The following is an 11,302-nucleotide window of genomic DNA, read 5'->3' as shown; positions in this document are numbered from 1 at the left end:
GGTAGAATGAGTCTATACACGTTATCTCCCACCATTTCCAGTACCTCAAAGGGAACATATCGCAGAGCCTTTATTTTATTACCATGACCTTATAGCCTCTCCTTGTTCAACTGTAACCATACTCTATCTCCCACATTTAACGACGTCTTTGTTTTGTCTTGATCATGGCTAGTCTTATATTTTTCATGTGACTTCTATAGTGTCTCCAATACCTATATATTGATCTACCTAATCTTCTCCACAATTTTTTCATCCCTCAAGGTGTCCCCTGTAAGATCCTCCCTCACTCCTCCTTGGTGCCCATATGCAATATCCAAAGGTGAAGGTGGAAAATATACAAAACAAGTTTGAAGTGGGGACTTACCTATAATGGAAGTGTAGACTACTCTATTATAAGAGTCTTATATATATACCATATTTTCATCCCAGGTCTTTAGATTTTTTTTATTGTAACCCCTCAAAAGTTTCACCAAAGTCTTGTTGACTACTTATATCTACCCATCTGTTTGAGGATGGAATGTTGTAGACCTCTTCAATTTTGTGTCCATATTCTCCCACAACGTAGTCTAAAATGCACTGAAAAATATTGCATCCCTATCTGAAATGAAGCTCCTCAATATCTCAAAGTGTACCCAAACATGTTCAAAGCACAAGTTCCATGCTTCTTTCACACCTATGGTATTTTTAGAGGGCATCAAAACAGATAACTACCACGATAAGGTAGTCATGTTCCTTCCTGGTTGTTGGTAAACCTCCCACAAAGTCCATTTTTCCTAGGGATTAGTGGGTATAGGTAAGGGGACCTGTTACTAGGCTTGCTAGTGCAACAAAATATGCATCCTCTTATGAACCTAGCTACTTGTTCTTGAATCTTGGTCCAATACACATAGTTGCAAGTTAGCCATTGTATTCCCTGCACCAAAGTGACCTGCAACCTTGGAGGTGTGAGCCTCTCTAATCATCTATAATTGCTCACCTTTGGGAAAACATAGCTTACCCAGCCTATAGAGTAACCCATCCTGGAGATGGTAGTCAATTGTGTTGTCACCATCACACACATGACTCTGGCTCTACAACTATTGAAACACCTTTTTGAAGTTCTCATAATCTGAACATGTCTCTCTATATGCATCATGGGTTAATGGCTCCACGTGCATCAGAATTCCAAAGTTGTGATCTTTGATGTGGTTTGCCTTGAAAGCTTATTAGCAAATTTTTTTGTGTTGCTATTCTTATACTTAGAAACCCCATCTAATTGTAATGCCTAGTTTGTTGTAGCTTACTCTAGGCCCACAGGTACTATAGTGGATGGTGATCTATGAGGATTATTGTCTCCTTTCCCATTTGATAGTTCTTCCACTTCTTCACAACTTGCACTAGGGCATAGAGCTACTTGTCATAGATAGAGTAGTTAAGAACTTCCCCATGAAATACTTCAGAATGGTAGCATACAATCCTTCCTCCCTGCATTAAGACTACTCCCATAGCATACGCACTTGCATCAATCTACACTTCGAAGGGCTATTGCAAGTTCGATAATTCTAGAACTAGTTCTTGCCTGAACTTCTTCTTTAACTCCTCAAAGGCCTGCTACTAACCCTTCCCCCACCAGAAACTCTTGCCACTTGTTGTTATGGCATGGAGTGGTGCTTCAACAACTGAAAATGAGGCTATGAATTTCCTTAGGTATTGTGTTTCCCCAAGGAAACTCCTAACCTAAAAAAAATTAGTAGGATAGGACCATTTCATGATGGCCTCCATCTTGGCAGGATCTATCTTCAACTCTCCTTCACCTATAACTTACTCGAGATACACCAAATATTGTTGTGCAAACTCACACTTCTTGAGATTTCCTAGTAGTTGGTGCTTCTTTAATGCCTCCAACACTTGCATCCAATTTAATATGTGCTCCTCCCATGTAGCACTATATAGCAACATATCATCCAAATAGAAAATAACAAATGAATCTATAAAAGAGCATAATATATGATTCATTAACCTCATAAATTTAGTTGGTACATTGCATAGGAAAAATGGCATGAATAAACACTTGTACAAACCATACCCAGTTTTGAAGGTGGTTTTCCAAGTATCTTCTTCTCTGAATTGAACCTGGTGATATCCATACTTTAAGTCTATCTCGATGAAGTATTTCTCTTGTTGTCACTGATCCAACAGATCATCTATCCTAGGTAGGGGTTACGTGTTCTTGAGCATGATTTTGTTCAACACCTTATATTCTATACACATTCTTTAAGTCCCATCCTTCTTTGGCACAATGATGATGGGCGACCCAAAAGGTGATGAACTTGGTCGAATGACACCCTATTCCAAGAACTGATGCAATTGTTTTGTCAAACGACTTGCATCTATAACAAACTTCCTATACAACACAATTTTGGCAATGTAGAATTTGACAATAGCTAGATCTCATGCTCCACTTCCCTCTCAAGCGGTAACCCTTTAGGCTCATCGTACACATTATTGTATTCTTGTATCAACTCTTATAGTTGTTGTTTTTGTTTCTAAGTACATCCCTCCAGGGATGTGTTTCCTCTTACTGTCTCTTCTACAGATCGATTTTCTCTTAAAAAGAGTAAAAATACTTCTTGCTAGAGCTTATCAGTTTCTTAGCTTGATTGGAACTTACCTGTGAATTTTTTTTACTTGCCTTTGTGTGCATTGATGGTGAACGTTTTTCCATCCTTGACGAGTCGATATTGGTTGTCTCTCTACATGAAGATTGCATCCCACATATACATGTAGGGGCTTCCAAATACCACTCCACATACATCAAGAGGAACTACATCCAATTCTACTTCATCAATAAAATCAACACTGATGGAAAATCAGTTTTTTCATTATTTTGTTACCTTTATCTTCACATCCTTATTTACCCATCCTAATGGATATGGGCATGGATGGTCATGAACTTCAAATTTCAATTTTCTAACAAGAATTGTAGCAATGAGGTTCACCTGTGATCTTGAGTCAAACAGAGCATCAATATTTATATTCTTGACCTATATATTTATGTGGAAGATATTAGTCAATTCTTTCTCTTGTTGTTGTTGAATGCTACTCATATTCACCTCTTTTTCCACTGATGTATAGATGATCTTCTCATCAATGCCCAAGTTTCTTTCAATTTGGTTGCTTGAATTAGTGGCCATGAGATTCTTCTTCTTATTATCTTTCTTTCTGTTATTCAGGTTAAGCTTCAGATGCAACTTCTAGCACTTATCCTTTATATGATCATTAATATTACACTGGTTTCACTGTTTGTTGGGATCCTTGTGCTTGTATGGTGTGGTTATCGTCTTTTTATCTTTTCCCCATTTACACCTCTTCTTCCCCTCCTTAGAAGTGTCTTGGTGCTCCTTCCACTTCGATCGACTTGATTTCCATTTCTTATGGCCTATGTTCTCCAGTTATTATACCGTTACACAAGTGTTGTCCAACGATATGGGCTTAAACAACATCACATGCTTCCACAGATGGATATGTAGACCCACCAAATACTTGAGGAGTACATTTGGGTTCTTTAGGTAGATACCCGACATTATGACCATCTTTTTGAACTTTATGGTGTACTCTTATACAATGTGTCCCTGCTTCTGCCTAAATTAGTGCCACTGGATCCACTGGTCCTCTACATACCTGATACTGTAAAATTGTGACTTTATGAGGGTTTTAAATTCCTCCCACTTAGTAATTAGAGGATATCCCTCCCTCCAACCTCAAGGTCTCCATATAGATTTCCCACGAGGTTAGGGCATGGCCCTATAATTTTAGCCATGCAAATGAAATCTCGTGTTCTTCCTCTATACGATGAACACTAAAATAAAATTTTAATTGTTGCAATTAATTATTTAGCTTCAGAGCATTGATTTCACCTTGATATCGACCTTCACTTCTATTTTGAATAGGGACTGTGAATGATTCATAACACTTGAACTGGGTTGATCTTTTTAAGGCCCCTTCTTTAATTCATTCTATGTTTCTTCTCAATATCCTCATCTCTCCTCTAACCAATCCTCTGTGTTAGAACCCCCATCTTCTCCAAATATCCCAAGCTTATTGCTTAAGGTCGACATGAAGAGATTCATATTACGGCTTATATCTGCAACTTGTGCTTCTAACCATGAAAACCTACCCTTTGCAGGATCACAAGGGTTATTCACATATTGATTGGTGATGACTAGTGTTTTCTAACTTTTGGCTTAGTTAATGTAGATCCCCTATAAATTCCCACAATATACCCAAAAAAACCTACTATGATACCAATATGATCTGTAAACCACCGTGGATATTCCACTAGATATTTCGTCACAATATACCTGATAAATTATACTTAAAATTCTAAAATTCTACACTGTATTGTAAATTATTTCTCTTTAGATTTCCATATTTGTAAATTATTGTTTATTATGTATGCATGAAAATTATAATTATATAGAAAATAGAGAATAGAAAAATAAAAACTCACAAGTGACAATTTGACACAATATATAACCTAGGAAACCATTTTGGGTGAAAACCTAGCTGGAAGGTGAGACCACTCTGCTATTTTTCTCTGAATATAACATAACTGCTAGAACAAAGAAGTAAGGTCTATGGCCCGTGGGCTATTACAATGCACAAATTCTCTTTGTGCACTCTATCCCTATCCCTGTTAGACACTTTGCTCATCTTTGGAATAAAAGCACTCAAAAATAATGAAACCCCTTTCCTCCTAGTGGTTTGGCTTTAACACAATCTGATAGCTTACTAGTGGTTAGACTTAACTACCTCAACTCTTAACTAGTGTTACGATATGGACTCTTCTAGAATATTCTTCATCGTGATCACATGATTAGCCCAATATCCATGAATAATGCGGGTTGATGTGTGTTACACAGTATTTTTTCATACCTCCTATTCACTTCCCATACCATATCCCATAGTGCCAAAACATTGACTACTGTGCAGCATATCCATCATGATATACAGACCAAAAACTCCCTGAAGAATCAAAGGGAAACTGCCCTGAATCCATTTTGGAGAAGGTTGCCTAAAAACCTAATTTTTGGCATCAGCGCATTTTTTCCACTGCTTGCCCGTGCTGATGACAGGTTGCTCAATTATACACTAGCGCTACCAACGCGGGTTTTCATAGGAAAACCCATGCTAAACCTCTTCTGGCAGGTTTTCCCAACTGGAGGAGAAACTTCGCTCACTAGAACCTTCGTGAACAACAAGTTGGATATTGGTTGTTGTTGATATGGTTAAGCTCTCTCATTTGGGCCTCTTGATCTTATCATCATGGGATTTCCCCTTGAGATGTGGACTTTCCTCCCTCTTTTGTGGATCCCTAACTCCCTTTCCCTTCCTATAAATTCACTCCCTTCCATCCCAAAATGGTTGGTTAATGATTGTTGCATCCCTATTATGATTTTATGCTTACATGCTACCCATTCTAGCTTGGAGAAGGAGTGCTTTAAGAGTCTTTGCTTGGACTTGGACATCCACCAAAAAGAGGTCTCCAAGATCAAGGCATAGGTTGTATGCTTCCCTTTTTAGCTTATTAATACATACATATGATGTTCACTTTCCATAATTGTGTAAATGTTTATGCTATTAGCTTAATGTTCCTTGATATGTTAAGTAGTTTGTGTTTGATGCATGCCATATATGCTCTTGTATCTTGCATAGTACTTTGATCTTCCTTACAAGTACCCAGTCGTGAAGAACAACTAATGAGCGAGGCCTAGAGCGAAAGATTCAAAGCCATCACCAACGATCGAGCGATTAGCATTTGATCCTTGATAAAAAAAAGCTTGAATTTGATCTAATTTTGTGAGGAAAGTAAAATTCCTCTAGCTTAAATTAATCATCTTCTTTATAGCGACATTAACATTTTTCTAGCTTAAAATTTATTTATCATCTTCTTTATAGCTACATTAACATTTTTCTAGCTTAAACTTATGAAATTTTGTGGGTTAAATTCGGGTTCTAGCATCAAACATTTATTGAAATATAAAAAAATTAGTAGACTACTAAGCAATGCCACTCCTAATGAAATCCTTGTTATTAAAATCATCATTATTTATAAGTACATTCTTCATATGCATAAAGTCTCTCTAGGCATTGGTTCATGTCTAGGGGCTATAATATTGGGGAACTCTACAAGAGCTTCTGGATCGATTCTTTATCAACAAAACCCGATTAGTTAATTGGGTCTATTTTTTGCAAGGGTTTTCAAGCATATAAATAGTTCAGATTCAGCTTCAAATGTGAAGGAGATACCTGTTACTAAGATAGTTACACTGCCTCCATACAAATCTGTTATTTTTTCTTTCTTAACACACTAACCAGGAGTGTGAGTGGGGAACTGAGTGTCAGTTTCTCACTTAGAAGAAGAACTTCGAAAGGGTCAGAAGTATTGCCTCTTTTTGGTCAAAAACTGGAAACAATTCATATTTTGTAGCTGCTAATAATTGGAGGATATTTAATGCTGCTTCTAATTAGTTCTATATTTTTGGAATTAAAAAACCTTGGTCTTTGATTCCTTCTACTTGTTTATTCATGATCAAATTCTATCACCTACATTATACATTTTTCTGGTAAGGACAAAGCATCTTGGTCCATTACACTGCAATGAATCGACATGGGAAACTAAATTGTCTTGAGATTACGACCATGATTTATGAGAAGAATGAAATGAGCCCATGTTAAGCATGGCCAATCAAAAATTTCATGTGATCAAATGGAATGAGAGCCAAAATTTGGAGGAGTTATACCACAAGCATCTATAGTGGCAAACTCTAAGATGCTCATTTGCAAAAGTGCTCTGTAGATACAAATGGGTTGATACTGCTTGCGAAGATTTGTGCACCTTGATGCAGTTTTATATAATGTATGAATGTCACCAAAGCTTTCATGAAACTACCTGTTGCTTGGTTGCCCATTGGTATTCAATGGACCAAAGGCATCGGGGGCACGATATTCTTGTGAAAACCCTTTTTAATGTTATTTGATCACCGCATTTTACATATCTTTGTATCCATTCCTATGATCACCACATTTTACATAATTTTGTATCCATTCCTATGGTTTGATGGTGTATTAATGAACACTATCCGTTATTCAACCTTGTCGTTGATTGATTGTTAATTTGTTAGGAATGTGTCGTTGATTGATTGTTAATTTGTCAGGAATGCCAAATTTGCAAGGTTGATTCCATTGATGGATGTAGGTACAGGTGTCGGTATTTGGATGCCCTTTCCAAATCTCAAAGGCGAGTTTGCATGATTTAGGTGTATGCAATTCAAGTGATGTGTTTATGTGTATGAGTGTGCTTGATGAGTTTGTGTTTAACACAAAAATGTTGAATTCGATAACGTGGAATATTAAAATGTTGAATTTGATAAAAAAGTTTGAATTTGATCTAATTTTGTGAGGACAGTAAAATTTCTCTACCTTAAATTTATCATCTTCTTTACAGCTACATTAACATTTTCTAGCTTAAATTTATCAAATTTTGTGGGTTAAATTTGGGTTCTAGCATGAAAAGTTTATTGAAATATACAAAAATTAGTAGACTACTAAGCAATGCCACTCCTAATGGCATCCTTGTTATTGAAATCATCATTATTTATAAGTGCATTTTTCATATGCATAAAGTCTCTCTAGGTACGGGTTGTTTATTGAAATATACAAAAATTAGTAGACTACTAAGCAATGCCACTCCTATTGGCATCATTTTTATTGAATTCATCATTATTTATAAGTGCATTTTTCATATGCATAAAGGCTCTTTAGGTACGGGTTGTTTATTGAAATATACAAAAATTAGTAGACTACTAAGCAATGCCACTCCTAATGACATCCTTGTTATTGAAATCGTCATTATTTATAAGTGCATTTTTCATATGCATGAAGTCTCTCTAGGTACGGGTTGTTTATTGGAATATACAAAAATTAGTAGACTACTAAGCAATGCCATTCCTAATGGCATCCTTTTTATTGAAATCATCATTATTTATTAGTGCATTTTTCATATGCATAAAGTCTCTCTAGGTACGGGTTGTTTATTGAAATATAAAAAAATTAGTAGACTACTAAGCAATGCCACTCCTAATGGCATCCTTGTTATTGAAACCATCATTATTTATAAGTGCATTTTTCATATGCATAAAGTCTCTCTAGGTACGGGTTGTTTATTGAAATATACAAAAATTAGTAGACTACTAAGCAATGCCACTCCTAATGGCATCCTTTTTATTGAAATCATCATTATTATAAGTGCATTTTTCATATGAATAAAGTCTCTCTAGGTACGGGTTGTTTATTGAAATATACAAAAATTAGTAGACTACCAAGCAACACCACTCCTAATGACATCCTTGTTATTGAAATTGTCATTATTTATACGTGCATTTTTCATATGCATAAAGTCTCTCTAGGTACTGGTTCATGTCTAGGGGCTACAATGTTGGGTAACTCTACAAGAGCTTTTGGATCAATTCTTTGTCAACAAAACTCTATTAGTTAATTGGGTTTATTTTTTGTAAGGGTTTTTAAGCATATAAATAGTTCAGATTCAGCTTCAAATGTGTGAAGGAGATCCATGTTACTAAGATAATTACACAGCATCCATACAAATTTGTTCTTTTTTGTTTTAATAAGACTAACAAGAAGATCGTGTGGTGAACTTATTATCGTTTTGAGAAGAGCTTCGCAAGGGTCAGCCAATATTTCCTCTTTTTGGTCAAAAACCATAAACACTTCATGGAAGTGTAATAAGTTCCAACATTTTTGATGGGGTAAAGAATTATAAATTCAAGTTGTCCATGCATTATTAAGAAAATGGAACCTCTCCAAATGGGTTGAAGTGCAAATCTTCCCATGGACACAATGAGATGCAAAAGATTTGAGAAATGAAAACCTGTTTAACTTGCAGATTCATCGATGAGTGCGTTGTTGAGTCTATATGATAAAGAATTCCTTGAGTCTATATGAGTGCGTTGGAAATTCAAAGATGGATGATTTTTAGACCACTAAAAACAAATAGTAAACACACTAAAAAAATAATATTTTTTCTTTTTCTAATAATAATAATAATTTATTTATTTTTATTAAAGAAAAACATACTTTTCTTATTTCTAAAATAAAAGTAAAATCTAAAATCTTTTTTTGCTACCGCTCAATTGATTTTTTTACAAAACATTTTATTATCCAAGATATTACTATTGACATAAACGAATAAACAAATATCTACTCTGTCCTTCACAGTAAACAATCCATTGCAGCTCTAATGAAAAATTGTTATAACACTTTCACCAGATGAGGAGAGGTTTGAAACAATAAATCATTTATTAATGATTTCAAGAATGGTATTTCACCCGCTGAAATGTATAAAAATCTTGGAACCTCAACCCACAGAACGGATTCTTAATTGTCGTTTAACCAATTACAACTCACGTGGAAACCAGAAACGCATAAATCAACTTCTCTGAAGCCTGGAATTGCCAAACAGCTTCCTGTGCGGTGGTCTAGGGAAAAACAGACAACCAACACTGTAATGTTATCAACCCATTGATTGTGGAGTGCCTTGGTGACCAGGGCTTTACAACAACTCTCGGGATCATTGTTCGACATCATTGCTCTCCTCCCAATCCCGAACAACCGACTCGCTGCTCACGACATCCCAGAGGCCGTAGGAGGCGATTATGAGGAACTCGTCCTCCTCGCTCAACTCCATCTCCCCAACACCTCCGGCTTGGCGCTTAGAGGACTCAAACACACAACCTTTTGATCCCCGCCCTAGCTCCTCGTTCAAATATCAGATGGAATTGAGGGAGGAAGACTAGTTCCTCATAATCGCGTCTCACAGCCTCTGGGATGTCGTGAGCAGCGAGTCGGCTGTTTGGTGATTCCAGGCTTGGGAGAAATTGATTTATGAGTTTCTGGTTTCCACGTGTGTTGTAATTGTTGATATGGAAATTACGAATATGTTCTGTGGGTTGAGGTTCCAAGATTTTTAGGTGGATAGGCCTTCTTTTGAATCAGTCAATCATCAACCTTTTCCGGTGAGATTTGTAAACCATATGAACCTGACATCTGTCCAATTCAGTTCTGACATTTCACTCTTCCTGTTACGCTTGCCCGGGTCGATCATTGCACCTTTCAAACACCTTTCAAGCCGATCCCTGCACCTTTCGAACACCTTTCAATTGGGACAAGCGGAGCAGGCACCCTCATCCTCCATAGTACCGATTGGCAGAAGTAGCACAAATTCTTCGTCTTCACTAGGACTAAACCCTATATCCTTAACCGATATGGAGATTGGGAGAGTTAGCAAGGCCGGGTGCTCTACGGAACTCTCTGCACTTATGCCTTCAAGACAATCCTGGTCATGACCGTGCTAGAGCAGAATAATGGCCTTGCTGTCAGGTTACACATTCAATATGACCATCATTTGTCGGCGCAAATCGAGACGCTTTAACGAATGGGAGTGAAGGTGGCCATCATGGACTCCTATTTAATGTGTGTTCTTGACTGTACCCATTTGATGCAATGTCGAAATCCCTGACAAAATACAATTGCTGAAAGATGAAGAAGTTCACATGAAATGAATGAATAAGAATAACAAATATTCTAAGTTTCAATCCCTGACAAAATACAGTTGTTGAATGATGAAGAAGTTCACATGAAATGGATGAAAAAGTTCACAAGAAATGAATGAATACGAATAAAAAATATTCAAAGTTTCAAGGTCACTCCTGGAAAATTTACTATGTACTGTGAGTGTCATGCCCCCAGGCCAGCGGTAGTCTTTCAACCGCTCTTGGCAAGGTGCGGCACCACCGAACACTTTCTTTTCACTAATACTTATGTTCGTGGACTACGCCTAACCACTTATCCTACTTAGTTTGTGTTTCGCAACCAAGTATTATTAATGTTTCCTTTATACCAATGAACATCCATACACATTCATTATCATCAACAATTATACAAGAGAACACAATTGCACAGTATAAAGGGAGGGGCAACTCCCTAAACAATGAGTCTGCCCGAATAATATATTATACAACTTTACAAAGTTTACAATGCTTTACAAGTATACTTGGAAACACCAAGTTTCATACTTAGCCAATTTTACATTTCATCACACCTCCATGCGATAACCAAGATCCTTTTCCCACGTTGGGTGGGCGCGCCCTCACATGCGCTGCCTTCCCCACTTCACAACCGAATCTTCTTTTCGTGCACGACGGGCGGGTGACTCCACCAAGTCACCAAGACACTCTCTTCGCAT

This window comes from Pinus tabuliformis, chromosome 9 (assembly GCF_031772625.1).
Source record: "Pinus tabuliformis cultivar Carrire ecotype Pingquan chromosome 9, CPIR1, whole genome shotgun sequence".
Lineage (NCBI taxonomy): Eukaryota > Viridiplantae > Streptophyta > Pinopsida > Pinales > Pinaceae > Pinus > Pinus tabuliformis.
The sequence above is the reverse complement of the archived record's forward strand: the minus strand, read 5'-3'. Positions refer to the sequence as shown.